The sequence below is a fragment of the Ochotona princeps genome, chromosome 5 (assembly GCF_030435755.1).
Source record: "Ochotona princeps isolate mOchPri1 chromosome 5, mOchPri1.hap1, whole genome shotgun sequence".
NCBI classification, from domain to species: domain Eukaryota; kingdom Metazoa; phylum Chordata; class Mammalia; order Lagomorpha; family Ochotonidae; genus Ochotona; species Ochotona princeps.
In genome coordinates this window covers 88596094-88611005 of record NC_080836.1, presented here as the reverse complement: position 1 = coordinate 88611005, position 14912 = coordinate 88596094, and positions in this window count along the sequence as shown.

The following is a 14912-nucleotide window of genomic DNA, read 5'->3' as shown; positions in this document are numbered from 1 at the left end:
TTGTATTATGTGACACAGTTACATAGATACTTGGGTTCTCCCACCCCTCCCCAAACCCTCCCATCATGGTGGATTCCTCCACCTTGTTGCATAACCACAGCTCAAGTTCAGTTGAGATTCCCCCATTGCAAGCGTATACCAAACATAGAGTCCAGCATCTTATTGTCCAGTCAAGTTCAACGGCTTCTTAGGTATACCCTCTCTGGTCTGAAGACAGAGCTAGCAGAGTATCATCCCAGTCAATTGAAAGCTCCAACATACCATCAGCAAAAAATTTACATCAATATGGAATTAATTGACATAGTAATGAGTAACCAATATGTTAAAAGTAAATGCAAGTTCCCAGCCACCTTCTGTGACCACCTCACCTATACTTCAATTTTAGTTTATACACAACATATAACATTCAAAACATAACATGTTATACATAACATCATATCATCTTAAATTAAGGCAAACATGTAGTATTTAACCTTTTGTGATTGGCTCATTTCCCTTAGCATTACCCAATAGAAAATAATTGTCTTTTGTACTGATTTCAGTTCTGAAAAATATTTCAGATTCTATAACCTTCTCCATGCAATTCATATTCACAAGCATTTTGGTTTTGTTTTTGCCCCCAAACACCTGAAAGGTAAAACATTTTATTTAGCCACTGGTTCTTTACTCACAAAGAATGTATTTAATGGGCACTGCCCATCTATCTACTTTGCATTCAATTAGATTCACAGCTCTCAATGCATCAAGACAACACCTGGTAGGAATTGCAACATCAAAGAAACAAAGTACACATTTTTAGGCTTAGATTAAGTTGTAACAAAGGTGTTGAATCCTTAAAACTTTAGTATAGAAAGAAGTAAGACTTCATGGGGAGACCCAGATGAAGTTCCTGGCTCCTGGTTTCAACTTGGCCCCGCTTCAGCCATTGTGGCTCTCTGGGCAGTAAACCAGCAGATGGAAGATTCTCTCTCTCTCTCTCTTTCTCTCCACCCCTGACTTTCAATAATAAATGGATCTTTTAAAAAAAATTAAAAGCACATCTCACCTCCCTCACTTGTAATCATGCTAACAAACACACACACACATGCCACAAACAGCTTGAACTCATTTCATTGCTGTATCTTCCTTTACTTTGTGTTGTCCATGTTATTAATAGATAAATGAAAAAAGAGTTGAGCTGAGCAAATACAATGAATTGGACATCTCCTAACGAGGTATGGTTGGGTATTCCCAGGAAACGATACACTGGAGATAGTTCCATAGGGCAAACACAGAAGCAAAGCAACAAAGATGTTTGGTTGTAGTTACATGGCTGCCTTATTTGATCTATTCTGCTGGATTTGCAATTCCTGGATACACACTGTTGGTGGCTGCATAGGTTTAAATGTCATTTTCCTTCAGATAGTTAGAAGAAGTAGCTCAAGATACATTTAGCTTATGTCTGCCTATCAAGTGAGATTAGGTCACTAATAAGGTCTAATTACTGGCTCTGTTACTTGGAGATTCTTCAAACTTAGTTTCTATTTTAATTCACCTTAACAACATGATTCATTGTTTTTCCTTTTAAAGAGTAAGACTATTAGTCTATAAGATTTCCTGTAGGATATTCTATAGTATTTTGAAGATTCCATCTAAATGTGTCATTAAATATTTCTCATATCTCCTTTACTTCCAGTGACTTAATCAGATGTATATACAATTTTGTTGGTATTTGTTCATTTCCTATTATATTACATCAGAAGGGACAGAATGTCTGAGAACATTGCTCTTAACGATGCAGACCCATCAGTCCAGCTGTCAATCCAAACTATCTCTAAAATATTTTCCCTCAACATCCCATAAACTTTCTAAGAATCCTGAATAAATATTATTTAAATGAATTATTGGCTTAGATATTGCAATAATAATGATTACCTATTTTCTGCATTTGTTGCCTGGAATGCCCCTAAAAATATATTTTTTCTCATCAACTACTTAGTTATCTTGAAATACAGTGTGTACAAGAAGGATTGGTAGTTCAAAGTCTGAATTTTTCCACTTCAGCAATTTTCAAGATGAATTTGTGTTTTAGAATCCTTCAGAACAAGGTTTTTGCTTTGTTCGTATAATAAAGACTTGGTGAGTTTAAAACTATTTGAAATATTTCTGTGATTATCTCAAAGAAGTTCAAATTGCCACAACTTTAGCCTGTGGACATCCTTCAAAGTGGATCTTCTAGGATTTGGCTTTGTGGCACAGCAAGCTAATCCTCCACCTGCAGTGCCCGCATTTCATGTGGTCACCAATTCAAGTCCCAGCTGCTCCATTTCTGATACAGATCCCTGAAAATGTGCTTGGTAAAACAGTGGAGGATGTTTCAAGAGTTTAGACCACACATCCATGTGGGAAACCCAGAAAGAAACCCCTGGTTCCTGGCATCAGATTGTCTCAGTTCCAGTCATTGAGATCATCTGAGGAGTGAACCAACAGATAGAAAACCTCCACTTATCTCTCTCTCTTTCTCTCTCTCTCTCTCTCTGTAAAATCTTTTTCAAATAAAATAAAATATTTTTTGGTTTGGGGAAGAATTCTCTGGTTTTTGACTGACCCGGTAGCTGGTGTCTGAGCTCTTATCACGTGATCCAGGTTGGGAATATTTTTTTCTAGTTCACATTTAGATTAAACCATGTCTCTAAGGAACTTGAACATTTAAGTGAAAAAGAGTATATAGGAGGCATCCATTGCTGCTGTATTATTGCTCTTTCTAGAACTTTCAACTGTCTGGAGTAAGGAAAGACATATTTGTAGGGACAAAACGTAATTTAGCAGAGGTATTTCAGATTCAAATGGACATCACAAAATTTGTCCTTCAACAAAATTTTGTTTTCTATTCATGCGCTCCTTCACCGATGATAAATGACGCTGACTTGTTTGTTCACACGCTTTAACGTATGTGTCAGTTGTAACTGAAAACAACATAGCAATGTTAATACTAATACTAGCACCACCGGTTACAGCTCTTTTTCTTGCATCTATCCTCCAGAAGGGGAATGGCCAAAGGCTGCAACTTCAAACGCATTTGAAATATTTCTTTACTTTATGGTTATGTCACCAACTTGACATGAACTTAAGTGTATCTCTTTTCTTTGTGTTTTTATAGAAAAATTCACTTTTTTTTTTGTTTAGTTTCACCAAATGCAAATTTCAAAATGAAAACCATCAGATTTTGTATTTCATCAAATTACTCTTAGACTAGACTACACATTTGGAGATATCCAGGCCCCAATTTCTTCCTTTCTGATGATCATTTTACTAGTTTGTGGTTTATTTTTGAAGTACATCTTTTTGCAAAGCATATATATTTACTTTTTTTATTTTTTGAGTAAACAGGAAAAGACATACAGAGATCTTTCAACTACACGTTTACTTTCCAATGCCTCTAGGCAGTCGGGCCAGAGTGCAGAGTTGGAGCTCAACCCAGGGTTCCCATGCTGCCTTGGAGAAAGTCAGAATTAGACATGAAGTTGAGACATGAGACCAAGAATTCTAATACGGCATCCCAGTGATATTTTAACCAACTATGCCCCAGGCCTCTTTTATGCTCTTTTTAAACTTTGTTAAGTGCTATGATCTGAACCTTTGTGTCCCCTCAAATTTCATAATTTGAAACCAAATCTCCAATGTGATGGAATTCAGACGTGAGACCTTTGGAGGCCAATGACATCATAAGAACTCCTTCATGAGTGTGATTTGTGTCCATCAACATAGGCCTGCCCAGGAGCTATTGTTTGCTCTTTCAAACTTGTGAGGATGTGGGGAGAAAGCACCATCTGTTATAAGGGCCCTCACAAGATATCAAATCTACCAGAAAGTTAATCTTTGATTTTTCTACCTTCACAACTATGAGGAATAGTTCACTTTAGCACAACCTGCAGAATACTCGATATGGTGTTCTGCACCCTGCTGTCATATAGAGTACTTGACCCAAATATTGACTTTTTACTCAATTGGCTAGATGAGAATTGATGCATAGTATTAGTTTTATCTCTCTTGCCATAGCGTAGTTGAGCATCCTTTAGACATTTAAGTGTCATTTGCATTTACTGGTCTGTGAAATCTGTTAATATAGTCTATTCATTTTTCAATTAACTAGTTGAACCTCTTTTATCTTAAAATTTGTATAACTTCAGTAAGTAAAAGATGCTGCATAAATTTTTGCAATTTGCTTTCTTTATTATTTTTAGTAAGAATTCCTTTTATTGTTTATTGATTTTAAAGTCAGATCAACAGGAAGTGTTTTAATTTCTTGCTTCATTTCCCAAATGTCTGTAATGATTGGGACTGAGCCAAGCTAAAGCCTGAAGCCTGGAAATGCATCTGCCAACAGCTAGGTACTTGGGTCATTTTTCTCTGCCTTCTTGTGCAGAATGACAGGAATCTGGATGCAAAGAAGAGTAAGAGTAACCACCATTTCAAGTGACCCTCTCAGCAGGAAATGATCATCTGAAGTGGTAACTGTAGCTGTGCCACAACATCTGCAGGTAATCCAATTTACCAGTAATTTCTTACTGTTGGTGTTTTTATGTAACTGTCACTAAACTATCACTAAACATCCAAGCCTTCTTTTGAATTCTGTATGATTTTATTTATTTTACCATTTTTTACATATTTGAAATTTATTCTTACGTATGGTGTGAAGAATGAGTCCAGTTTTATCTTCTGGAAAACTCTTCCTGTGGTTGGCATTCCAGTTTTTGTATCTCCTAAAGGCCCACATGTTAAGGCCTTGGTTCCCATTATCCTATGTTCATGTATTAACCATGAAACCTAATCCATTTATGGTATCTGAAGATGGGACCGTGAAAGATTTTCAGACTGGATTGAGGTGCTCGGGTGCAGCCCATGATGCAATCATGGTGGTTTTAATAAAAGGAGATGCTCTAAAGGACAGGCATGCTGCCTCCTGACTTAGCACGTGGTCCTCCTTCCTCATGTGTTCCACCATTTTACCCCCATCAGACACCACATCCCTGGGGCCTCTGTGAACCACAGCAGATCTTTCTCTTTCATAAGTAGCTCATTGCAGACATTTTAGCTATAGTAAGGACAGGTGCCTTAATAAACATTTTACTTAAAAAGCCACACTTATCATTTAGTTCTATGCACTAAATATTGTAATAAAAATTTTTCAAATAACGCATTCAGGCATAAATCTAGGTATCTCCATCCTGTTTCAGTGCTTGATCTGGCTAACTTGAATACAATTTCTTTCTTCCCCAAGTTCCTTTTCTGGGGTAGTGGCTAAAGATTCACATTATTTTGAGAGAAGAATACACATAGAAAAAGAGACCATAATCCACCCATGTTAATTTCTGCAACAAAACAAATCTTCCCACAGAAAGCAAGAGTGAGTTTTCAGCAGAAAATGATCCTCAATCAAAAGCTAAAATTATCACTAAATTATGCTTCTAATGAGATTTGCTCATACATAAGGGCCTATGAAAATAAATTAATATCCAGTAAAAAATGTTTATAACAAATCTTTTCAAAAAGTAAAAGTACCATTGATTATCTCCATAGTTCTCTAATCAATCTGACCTGTTATTCAGACTGAAGTTTTTTTTTTTCTTGAACTTTGCTTTACTGCATAAAATCGGTTCAATAGTTCTAAGAAATTCAACTAGGGAAAACTGTTTCAACTCTCTTCAAAAATGTTTATCTAGAGGGGAAGTTTCACTCTCTAAAAAAAAAAAAATCAATATTTCAAGGCCAGCACTCACTTTGTTTTGTCTGGTTCCACTAAAGAGATTTGTCAGTTTTAAAAATTTGAAGTTAATATTTTTTCGGAGTTGCTAAGTGATCCATGGTACTGTTTTCAATAACTTTGTACTCAGAGAAGCAAAGTGGCGGGGATTGGGGGAGGGTGATAGAGAGGGTAAAAGAGTATGAACTTTTCAAAAGCATTCTGGGAGGCTGAGTTTAAGATAGTCATTTTAAGCAGTATTGTCAGTATGCTCACAGTTAGATGTAATTTTTAACAGAAAAAAAAACTCATAAAAGTAAATGAGGCTCTTGGATGACCATTTATAGAGGATTTCTCTCTACCATTTTCAAATTTGTTTTTGGATTAGCTGTCCTATAAACCAGGCACATTACCCACACCAGGAAGATGGGATACTGACAATCTTGCATGTAACTGATAGGCAAGAGGGAATATTTTCAGGCAGCAGTCATAATTTTTCCTTGACTGCGAACATCTGCTTGCTAAACCCTGCACACATCCCCAGAGTGTTGGGGGTTTGTAAACATTGCTTGATGATGACATACTAAATATTTTGAAAATGTGTCTCTCAATCCACACCCAAAACCCTCTAAAGCACATTTCATATTTTCAGGCTGTGGTCAGAAGACTTTTTGGAAATTACTTGCAATTCCTTAGCTGAAAGTTACGTGGGTTCTTTATTAAAAATGAATTCTTGGGCCATGCTTGCAGGAAGCAAGATGGCTAAAAGCAACAAGGTCACTTCTGAAATAAAATGTCACAGAAATAGAGGATGTATTCTCCTGATAAGATTTTCTGCATATTAACAATTAAATTATGGATAAACATGCTCAGGAAGGCACTTCTTTGACTTTTACATGCTTTCAGACTCCAAATCACATTGAAAAATAAAGTAAAATTCTGATATTTCTATACATTCTCATATTAAAGCAACACTCATTAAGATTGGTATTCAGCAAAACAAACAAACAAAAACATACCACACTTCCCAAAGAGTTAAATTTACATTTGGCTATAATATCGGAAATAAAAATCGTTAGCTTAACGTTTCTACTGGCTGGAGATCAAAGAGGTTTCCACAAGCGGAAGATACAGAACCAGACATGGAATCTCACTTGCCACCTCGAAAGGCTTTCTGTGTAGGTTAAGCTCACAAAGCCTTTGAACTCAGGGAACTATGTTGCACACATAGAGAATTCTGTGTAAAATTACAGGTGGGCATGCTGTCAAATTAAGCAGAAAACAGTGAGACAGTTTCCTGTAAAAAGGAAAAAACAATGAAGAGAGAGTGAAGAGAAATATCTGATCATATCATAAAAGTTGTATTGTTATCCCTTTGTGGCCTGACTTTTGTCACTTTGAGTAGAGTCCATTAATACAGAAACGGATAAGAAATGACTTTGGAAAACATTTCCAATATTTAGATACAAATAATAAGAAGTAAACTACCAGTTAATAATATTGAAAAGGAAATTGTTGACATATTTAAATAGAACAGATGAAGAATTGACCTGCTCCTCATATATTTTTCTGAACAAAAATTTTCTCCTTTTGCAATAATTAAGTTCATTAAATGATGTAACATAAAGGGTATTTATTAATCACGATGCCTTAAATCATCATGTTTTTCCAAAGAAAATGATTTTTTATTTTTGTTCAACAAAAATTAATTTCAACAAAATTACAGGAATAGTTATTTTAAAAATAAGGTCTTCCTGGCACGTAACTTTTTAAAAGTTGCTGGAGCAGGCTTGTAGCCCAGCAATTCAGCTCTCTGCATCCCACATTGGAGTGCCAAGGTTCAATTTCTGGCCCTGTCTTTTTTCTTATGATTTTTAAAACTTTCATTGGAAAGTCAGATTTACAGAGAGAAGGAGAGCCAAAGACCTTCCATCCACTGGTTCATGGTCTGAACTAAGCAGATCTGAAGCTAGGAGCCAGGAGCTTATTCCCAGTCTCCCATGTGGGTGCAGGGTCCCAAGGCTTTGGGACATCCTTAACAGCTTCCCTCGGCCACAAGCAGGGAGCTGGATGAGAAATGGAGCAGCCAGGATATGAACCAGCACCCACATGGCTTCCTGGCACAATCGAGGTGGAAACATTAGCCACTAAGCTGCCACACTAAGTCCCATGACTCTGTCTTCTAACTGCAAGTTTCCACTAGTACAGACCCTGAACGCAGCAGTAATGGGTCTAGTAATTGGGTTCCTATAAGCCATGTGGAAGAACTTGTTTGATTCCTGGCTCCTGGCTTGGCTGCAAGCCAGCCCTTGTCTTTGTGCACATTTGAAGAATGAATCTGTGAATAGTTTTCTCTCTGTGTCTCTCTCTTTCTCTTTCTGCTTCTCAAATTAACTAAAATAACTTGCAGAGTTCTTTAAGTATGACATGCCATTAGCTTATAGACTTCACAAAGCAAAGGTAGTATTTTGTTTACGGCTATATTACTAACATATAGAGAAGTACTCAGTAAATAGAAAGGTGGGGTAGGCATTCGGTACAGCCTTTAAGACACCTCTTGGGATGCACTATCCAAAATCAGATGGCTTGGTTCTGATTCCAATCTGGCTCCTGCTTATGTGTGCCCTGGGAGGCAGCAGTGGTGTGTCAAGTATTCACGTCTCTGCCGTCCACGTGGGACACCCAGGTTGAGTTGGACTCCTGATTCAGAGTAGCCCGACTTGGCTGCATTGTGCACATTTGGAAAGTGCATCGGTGACTGGCAGATTTCTCTCACTCTTCCTAATAGAGCAAAAACAAAGCTAAAGCATTTATTGCATTATTTCTGTGCACAGAATAAATAATGAAGTGATTTACTTTGCTGCAAATGTTACTGTATTAAGCTTTATAATTCCTAAGAAACCGTTTTTATCGACTGGCAGAAATTGGAATGAAGTTCAAGAAATGTAAGAGTGATGTTGGTTCAGGAACATCTTGTAGCTCAATACAACCTCTACATATGCTTTGGCAGACACCGTGTGAAATAAGGAGAGGCTGTTTGTAGATTAGGAATAGCTGATATGTACGGGCTCTTGTACAGGCGCCTCTCTGCTTAGGAGGACCCTGTTTATCTGATGCTCCGTAGTCGCAATTTTGAATTCCTTGCTTATGAACAAGAGGTCTTGCACTCCTGTATTGTCCTAGTCCTGCTGACATCTTCACGATTGTTGATTCAGCCAAAGAAGAGTGTTCTGTAAGTAGTTCAAGGAAGAGTGTTGTGTGACAGGTCAATGATACAATGTATACTAGCAAAAAAAGTCTATATGATTCAAATAGCTGCATAAAAGAAAACCAAACAGTATCAGTCTGCGTGTGGTTTAGATTTCCATTGTCTTTCCCCACCCACACCATCCCTGCACCCAGTAGAAGACAGAGCTGCCCTCCCCGCCTCTATTACCATTGACTTTCTTTTTTTTTTTTAAAGATTTATTCATTTTATTACAGCCAGATATACACAGAGGAGGAGAGACAGAGAGGAAGATCTTCCCTCCGATGATTCACTCCCCAAGTGAGCCGCAACGGGCCGGTGCGCGCCAATCCGATCCAAAGCCGGGAACCTGGAACCTCTTCCAGGTCTCCCGCGCGGGTGCAGGATCCCAATGCATTGGGCCGTCCTCGACTGCTTTCCCAGGCCACAAGCAGGGAGCTGGATGGGAAGTGGAGCTTCCGGGATTAGAACCAGCGCCCATATGGGATCCCGGGGCTTTCAAGGCGAGGACTTTAGCCGCTAGGCCACGCCGCCGGGCCCATTATTACCATTGACTTTCAAGCTCCTATGTTTACAATTAAAATGTTAAAGTTTCTGTGCTTCCTTAAGCAAGATACCTTTTATTTTTGCACATCTCAAGAAGCATTCACCAACCCAATTAAACATTCTTGAAAAATCCTACATTTACTTGGTAGGTCACTGTGTAATGCAAAACTCATAGTACTCCAAAGGACTGGAAAGACAGCTTCTTTTAAAATAGGAAAGTCCCCAGAACTAGGGATTTATAAGTGCTTGTAGTCTGTGAATTGTGGCGGTATTCAAGGCAATTCACATATTCCAGCCACATTGCCAGCACCTGTATTGTACTTTCATTATATTTCCTACATTCACAAAAAACTTCCCTAAATCCATGAAGACATGCCACGTGCCATGACTTAAGTTCTTTCCAGTTCAGATTTTACTGACAAAGAAATATTACCACATCTTACCTTTCAATCTTACAGACATTCATAGTGCAATAGATTGGAGCTAAATACACGTATTTACTCTTCCATCACAAGGTGTAAGTTTGGAATAATTATTTTGAAAGAGCACAAAGCAGCAACTCACTGATTAGGTCATGAACATATTTCAGATTATAAAATAATGCTTAAATCATCTTTTATCTGATTTATTTGCAAGCCTAAAACTACTCAAGAAAGAAGAAAATCCATAAGATGATTCCTAAAATTATATTAGGTTAGTTAAAATAGGGACCAGATACATTTTTAAAAGATTTTAAGAATAATTTTATCCAATCCATAGACATGTCTTACTTTGGATCTTCATTGCTAGTCACAACTCCTACAAATTGAGGGATCCTTGTGTAACCAACGCTATACCAGGACTTTGTCTTCACCACTTTATGTTTATTTTTTACTCTGTAGAACACTGTTGAGTTCAAGCCTGTGTCTCGTCTCTGTCTTGCTTCTGTTATTGAGCTTTATCTATGCCCTTCCTCAGTTCTTACTGTCCATTTTCCAACTCACCCCAACAAATTTCAAGAAATGATACCTTTGGGCCCAGTGGCGTGGCCTAGCAACTAAAGTCCTCGCCTTGAAAGCCTCGGGATCCCATATGGGCGCTGGTTCTAATCCTGGCCGACCTGCTTCCCATCCAGGTCCCTGCTTGTGGCCTGGGAAAGCAGTCGAGAACAGCCCAATGCATTGAGACCCTGCACCCACGTGGGAGGCCTGGAAGAGGTTCCTGGTTCCTGGCTTTGGATCGGCGCGCACCGGCCGTTGCGGCTCACTTGGGGAGTGAATCATCGCACGGAAGATCTTCCTCTCTGTCTCTCCTCCTCTGTGTATATCTGGCTGTAATAAAATGAATAAATCTTGAAAAAAAAAAAGAAATGATACCTTAAAGATCTACATTCCATCTTGCTGGGTTTTCTCACCCTGAATATGTAAGACTTGCTTTCCTTTCTGTTATTTATTCAATGTATATTTCTTCTCCAACATCACTTTAAGCCTTTCCTCTTTAATCGGGATTTTTTGTACTTCTTACTATGAATTTCCTTTGTAGAAATTTCTCTAAAAGAGAAGTGAACATAGAACAGGTAGGGTAAACAGCCTGAGTCATGGAAAGCTTAGTGTATAGGAAGATTTTGCAATTACCAGAAGAACAAGTGATTCATAGATAGAATATTAAGAGACAGCTTAGAAATGAAGGAGAAACAGGCCAAAAAAAACCATTAGGTTCAGATTATTAAACCCAAAGGTTTATAATTCCAATTGTTAAACAGTGGTAGTCATGCAAATACTACAGCAGAAGAGAGCTCAGTAAGATTTGTGCTTTAGATACATCACTGTCGAAGAGAGGATAGATTGGATGATATAACAAAGGCCATTGTGATGGGAAAAATGATATTACAAAAGGATGAACAGAGTTTAGCCAAAAGACAACAGAACAAATGACAGTGTGTCCTTAGGGATATGGACAAAGAACATTCCAGGCAAAAAGAACACCAAGTGCCAAGTGCTTTGGGGCTCGGACATCAATATAGTATGAGATCACAAAAGCGTGCTGTGTGATTGTACTAGTGAGAATGAAGAGGACTGGGAGAGGGGTAGTCAGGAGAAGCTAACAGAGAGATAACCAGGGACATAGTGTTTAGGATCATCTAGGCTTCCATATTAGCCTCTTGGACATCAAACATCTCTTGTTTTAAAAAGCCATTGCGGGTTCCAGTCAATGGATTGTGACTTTAAGAAGCATCACTGTTGCTGCTTTGAGGGAATTGACTATAGGCAGGATGGGCAGGGATATTGCAATAATCCAGGTGGCACATGGTAGTCAATAGGTTGGAGAATGCTGTGTTGTTGGAAGTTGTAAAAGGACCTAGCAGTTAGTAACTGGTAATGCAGTAGATGTGTACTGTGAGAAAGAAAGAGGAGACAAGCATGACCTTACAAGGGACCAAATGTCATTGGTATTGGGTACTGTGTGAAGAAGACCAGGAAGTGGCATGAAAAACTTACTGTTTTCATTGGTAGCTATTGAGTGACAAAGTACATGAATGAATGAATGAGAGCTCTGTGCTGATTTCTAATTTTACCTCAGTTGGAGGGTTATGCCTCTCATAACGCTGCATGAACAAATGAATAAAAGTCCACAAGTCTTTATTTATCAAGAGCCAAAGAACCTTCCTTTCTCTGCCTCAAGTTTTCTGAGCATTGTATATCCTCGGGTTCTTCAAGTAGCTGCCAAATCGCCTCTCCCCAAAGCATGGTGCATAAATCTCCAATATACTTCTTACCTGGTTTACCAAACTTCAGTATTTGGCTTTGAGTAGTAGTTTCTTCTGGATGTTCCTACATCCCAATAAGAATAAGATGTGTTATCATGCTGCTTCTATCTTGATTTTCTTAAAATAAACAGATGCAAGTGTATCAAAATAGGGTGTGGTCATATTTTAACTTTGTTTCAAGTCACACACTTATTTCAGTGGGAAATGGTTTTGTAAAAGCTGCAGAAAGAGACTTTTGTTACAAGTAAACTGGGATTTTTTTCCCCTATGAACAAATCAGAGGTCTGTGTTGTTGTCAGTATGCAGCTGTGCGGCTTTCAACAGCTGAAATTATAATAAGCTTCATTCTATGCAAATGAGCTCATTACTGTCGAGTTTGTGCTGATGCTCAATAAATACATCAAGTGCTTCTCCAGGTTTGAGGAGAATTTCGTGAAACTGCACAAAGAAGTACTTTTGGCAACAATCAGATTATCTCTTTCCTTTTCTTGAAATTTGAAGTTAGCTGTCCAAGCTGAGAAAATAATACACATTAACACACACATCCATGTATAAGAACATTTCAAAAAGTTCAAGGAAATTAGAATTTAAAGACAATGCGTATTTCCTGTGAGCCATTTGGAGGCCCTTCATATGCTCTAAAATTTCAGTTGAATTTAGTATATCAGCTATGTAACACTAAAATAGATATTTAAATCAATATTTTAAATCAGCATTTTATTATCAAGGATCCATAAAACTTAATAATAATAATCATAGTAGGTTTGTTTTCATCACAGTGAACATGGTTTTATCCACGTCAGTGAGCATGTTGCCTCGCTCTAACACATGTATCTTAAATCATGTACAAAGCTTAAAATGAAGTAATACAATTACAAATTTTGTTCTTACTTTCACTCTGGTATTAATGCTTCTATGGTGAGATCAAATCCAATTTTAGAGATTAGGTCATTATGTCTTTAGAGTAAATTTTCTTAACACTAAAATTATTATAAACTGACAATGATGTAAAGATAGAGAAGGAAAAAATCTTGATATAAAAAAAGTATTCAAAGTATAAACAAAGAGTGAAAAATCAATTTTTGGTAGACATTTAAACATACCAAAAATTTTAGTTGAATACTTTAAGTAATAAATGGGAATAAAACAATAGAGTAAATAAATTAAGTCTTAAATTTCAAATTTATCCTCTACTCAGCCAAAATATTTCCAATACGCTACTTTTATATCCTTTTGGTGTGAATTCCAAAAAGATTTAATGTAGAGAGCAGATGACCCATAATTAAAACAATAATAGCTGTGAAATTCAACCTCTAAAGTATTTTTAGTGTGAATTTCTCTCTGTGAAAACCATAGAAAATCACAGATAATACAGTTCAATCAGCAGGGATTGTTCTAATCAGCTCAAACTCTGACATATTTGACCATAAGTCTAAAACTTTTGTTGACTATTAAATCACAGAATGCCTCTGTAGCAGATCTATTCACTTAAGCATGAAACCTTTAAATGAATGCCACTTTTGTAAATGCCACTTAAGAGGATCCTTCAAAAAGCCACAGTGAGCTGCCACACTAGCCTTCTTGTTAGATTTTTTTCCCCCAAAGCTGATCTCCTTAGAGGGAAAGGCATCAAAAACCAAATAGATTCCTGGGGTTTTAATCCCAAAGTCTACCCTTGACCACATTCAACCTGTAAATTTCCTCTGTCGCAAGATTTCAAAACTCAGAAAAGTACTTTGACTTAATTTTGACTTGAAAAGTCCCTCTGTGACGTGATGGACCCTTGGAATATGTGGGAAAAGGAGACCTGGTAGCAATTTTGAGCACCTAGACCCATTGCCCAACTCCATCTCTGAAGAAAGGCATTTTTAATGTATGTGTTCTAGAAGATTTTGTTCTGACTTCAGTACCCGAGGGCTATGTGATCAAAAGAAGAAAGCTTATTATCACCTTATTTTACTCTTGGCTTGCTAAAGCATTTGGCTTGTTTTTCATGAGATAGAGTACCATTTAGACCTCCTTAGAGAAGGCAGGTTGTGAGAATGCTGAGCTCTCAGGGCAGTGATTGTTACTGTTATGGTGCCTCTGTTGGTGCCTTCCAGATGCGTCAAAGGAGGTAGGAGACCTTCTCAGACCCTGAAAGCTCTTAGAAGTCAGCTGTACCCTTTTTGGTAATGATAACACAGCAGAAATCTCTTGCTAACCATCACAGGCTGGGATTATGGACTTGATAATAAAACATTATCTTTTATTTGGCATGTATGCGGTCTTTTAAAAGGAAAAAGAAAACTGCAGAAAACTTTATTAATCTCTGGTTTAAAGAAGATCTTTCCATTTGCAAATGTGTCTCACACATTTGCTTTTCCAAACAGTAAATGCTTGCCTTGGAAAGATTGGAATCCTAAATCAGTTTCAGAAGGTCCCAGAGACATTAAATTCTCTAATAGTTTACTGTTCTTATCTTTATTGCCTCAGCTTGTATTCTAACCTAGTGGAAGACCTCTCCCTGGGAAAATTGTACAAGATATTAAGAAGCCCACAAACCCATTCCAAAATCAAGATCAATTTTTAAATTAGTAAATAGAAATTATTAATTAAATCCATATTTGCTGGATACTTACATGCCATGAATTCTGCTAAGCATTCAAAAA